We start from the raw sequence: 4,111 nt of genomic DNA, 5'->3' as shown, positions 1-4,111 counted from the left end.
TAGTTTTTGAACTCTTCTTTCCATGTGTCTGTATTTAATTTTCCTGATATAGTACACCCTTGAGAACTTCTTGGAGATCTGGTCTGGTGCTGGTAAATTCTTTCAGGTTTTGTTTATCTGAGAATGTTCTTGTCTTTTCTTCGCACATGAAAGATAATCTTTCTGGGTACAGTATTCTTGGCTGAAATTGCTTCTCTCTTAACATTTTGAATATATCTTCCCATTCTTTCCTCGCTCTCATTGTTTCCAATGAGAGATCTTCTGTTAGCCTGATGGGATGTCCTTTGTAGGTAACTTGATGTTTTTCTCTTGTCAATCTTAGTATCTTGTCTTGGTCTGCAGTTTTGGTCAACCTGACTATAGTGTGTCTTGGAGAAGATCTTCTTGGGTTGATTCTATTTAGGGTCCTTTTTATTTCTTGGGACTGGATCTTTGAATGCCTCTCTAGGTTAGGAAAGTTTTCTTGCAGGATTTCATGGAATAGATTATCAATGCCCTTATGGGCCTCTTCACCTTCTGAAATACCAATTATCCGGATGTTTGGACATTTGATGGTATCTAGTACTTCTCGCATATTATTCTCAAGTTTTTGTGCCATTTTCTCAGTCTTCGTGGTGGATTTTTCTAGGCCAGCCATTTTCTCTTCTGTGTCTGAGATTCTATTTTCTGTATGATCTAGTCTGCTTTTAATACTTTCAAGGGAGATTTTGACTTCCTGTATTGTAGCCTTCATCTCTAACAGTTCTGTTTGACTCTTTTGTTCCAGTTCCTTGCTTGGCTAATACTGTATTAATATGTGTTCCATTCGCTGTGGTCTGGTGTAACTGGGGTTAGCGGTTTCTCTACTTCCAATCCTTTTATATTAATTCTTTCTCTTAGCATGCATGTTCTTTTAATTATTTTAAAATCTTTTTTCCCACAATGAGAGACTTCTCCATCTGCAGCCCCTTTCCCAGTCAGGAAAACTGAGGCAGGGTTGTCCATCTGCCCCCCAGCCCCAGTCCAAGTCCCAGACCCAGCTCTTGTTACTGATTTTTGTCTATGTGGTTCCTTTCACTCTTTTCCTTAATTAGTCTAGCTAACAACCTATCAATTTTGTTTATCTAGCCAGGCTATGAAGGAGAGACATTGTATGTTCCCACTTAATATATACCAAGTGTCTGCACTCTATGACTGAAACTGATTGACTAAAAGATATAGAAATCCAGTATATGGACGTAAATACCCGATATAGTGTGTGTGAAAGAGGAGAGTCTGAGGAAGGACATTTATAAGAAAAATAGGGAGGCAAAGCATTAATGGGACAAAGAAATGTGATATTATCTGTTGAAGATATTTTATAGTTTTATCAACTGGACTAGGGAGAAATGTTTGCCTTTTGAAATATTCATTTTGTAAGCTAAATAATGTGATTGAATGTATAAAAGAAAATGAAATAAAAAATGTGAAAAAAAAAAGAAAGAAAGCTCTGAAGTAGATGCTGTTGTTGCTCAGATCATATCCCCTGGTCATACACTGTTCTAGAGCATGTTAATGGCATCTAAGGCTGAGCCAATGGCAAATAAAAGTTGAAGAACAAACTCCTCATGTTCTTTCCCTTTTGGGGAGGGAGTTTAAGGAGAAGACAGCTCTAAAAATTGTTCTACATTGTCTCCCAGAATTCCTCAGAGAAAGTGAGTCTCCAGTTGTTCAGAGTGACAACCTGTTTGATAAAGTATTCTGCATTTGCTTCCTCCCTTCCCTGTTTCAATTCCTACTCTCCTACAAGGGCTCCATGGGATCATCTCCCAAACAAACTACTTGTGCTTGAACCAAGATGCAGTCTTCTAAAGGATCACAAACTCAGATAATGTCCCTGTCAATGAAGAAATAAATCTAGTAATGAACTCGGATTGATCCTTCCACCAATCTCCAAATTCTTGAGCTTGAAGTAGTTTTCCTAGGACCTTTAGACACTTTAAGCTCTGCTTTTTTTTGGTATAGAAAATAAAAATAAAAATGGGAAATATCTCATTTTATAGATCTCCGTCCTCTCTCCCCAAAGGTATAAATATCAATGTATAAATAATTAGGTACATAATAAAAAAATGAATAATTTTGAACTAAAAAAAGTTGTTTATCCTCTCAAAAAGCTTTTTGTTTTATTGGTTATTCTGTATAGTTCTTTTATTCTCTATTTCATTTCTTACCACTCTAATCTTTACTATGGAGAGTAGTGTGTTAATTTTTATTCAGTTTCAATGAATGTTTTGATTTCATTCTTAATTTCTTCAATAGTTTAAAAGTTGTTCAGGAGTAGACTATTTAGTTTCCATGTTTTGGTTTATTTTCTAAAAACCTTTTCATGGTTGAGTTCAAGTGTAATTCTGTTTTCTACTTGCTTTGTGCTTTCTTGCGTCTATTTGTCTCTCTTTAGTTTTCCAGGTGTAGAACTCCCATAAGTATTTCCTGAAGGGCTGGCCTACTTTTGGTAAATTGTTTCAACTATGTTTATCTGGAAACAATTTTATTTCTCCTTCTCACTTGATAATCTTGTCAGGTATAGTATTCTTGGCTGAAATTGTGTTTCTGTGAGAGCTTAAAATACATTCCATTTACTTTTTTTCCCCTTGCTTGCTTGCATTGTTTCAGTTGAGAGGTCTGCCATTAGTCTGATGGGATAGACTTTATATGTGACCTGGCATTTCTCTCTTGACATTTTTAGAATGTTGTCTTTGTCTTGAGTTTTTATTAGTTTGACTATGGTGTGCCTTGGAGAGGATCTTCTTTTTTTTTTTTTTGGAGAGATTTTCACTATAGGTCGCATGCACTTGCCAGACAGACAGAGAGAGACATTAGAGACAGAAAGCGAGAAATCACCCCCCGGGGGGATGGTCACGCTACAATCCCTTCTCCTCCATTCTCCTCTCAGGATCTTGGGCACGCACGCACACGTGCCCAGCGTGAGTTTTAAGCCACCGGGTCCGGGACACGAACCGCAGTCGACTACGTGGGAGTCCAGCGACATAGCCATTACGCTAACTGCTGGTTCCCAAGGATCTTCTTATGTTAAATTTATATGGTGTTCTTTTTATAGCTTGAATTGGCATTTCCATCTGCCTCTCCAAGTTTGGAAAGTTCTCAACTAATATATCATGAAAAAGATGTTCCACACTTTTACCTATCTCTTCCCCTTCTGGAATACCCATAATGTGACAATTTGGCTGTTTAATGGTATCTGTATGTTATCCTCATTTTTAGTAGCTATTTTCACATTCTTATCGGTTGCTTGGACTAAGTTGGGCACTTTTTCTTCAAGGTCAGAGATTCTTTCTTCTGCATGATCAAATCTGTTAATACTTTCCAGGAAGGCTTTGATTTATTGGGATAAAGTTCTTTAACTTCAGAAATTCTATTTGAATCTTTTTCAGGATATGATTCTCTGTGGAGTTTCTCTTTTAAGTCATGAAATGATTTTCTCATCTCCTGGAATTGGTTGTCTGTTCTCTCTTGCATCTCATTAAGTTTAGTTACAATGAATATTCTGAATTATTTTTCTGACATGTCTATAATTTCTCGTGTTTTGTCCATTACTGATGAGGAGTTATTATGTTCTTTTCTTTTTTGGGGAGGGGGGAGAGAGCATTTCCTGCTCTTTTCATGTTTCTTAAGGCTCTGCTAGAGTTTCCAGTCATTTATTGATAAATTGACTTCTCTAAGATTTGCAGTGAAAAATTCCTGTGTTTTTGCTGTCATGAACGTGGGGAGAAAATTCCTCCAGGGCCTCACTCTATTCAGATGTTCTACCTTGTATGTAACCCAAACTTTCTTGTCCCTTTATAGTTAAGGGCTGGGCAGAGAAGCTAAATTGTGTGGTGGTATTTACATTGTGCAGACCACATCAACCACTTCTCTCACATCTTGGGTTTGGCAGAAGCCTTTTGATGGTAAGGTAGGGTCCATGTGGCCCTGTTTGCCCTCTGCTCTCAGATAGGCAAAAGGTAGAGTGATGCCAGAACAAGAAAGACAGCTCTTCTTACCAGTTTTAAAGGCTGAGGCAGCCAGTCCTCACACACCCCAGGCTTGGCAAGAGGCTTTTGATGGTGAGGAAGAGCCCAGGTAGCCCCCACTT

Source organism: Tupaia chinensis, unplaced genomic scaffold (genome assembly GCF_000334495.1).
Source record: "Tupaia chinensis unplaced genomic scaffold, TupChi_1.0 Scaffold143912_1, whole genome shotgun sequence".
In the NCBI taxonomy this organism is placed as follows: domain Eukaryota; kingdom Metazoa; phylum Chordata; class Mammalia; order Scandentia; family Tupaiidae; genus Tupaia; species Tupaia belangeri.
This window is presented reverse-complemented; position numbering follows the sequence as displayed.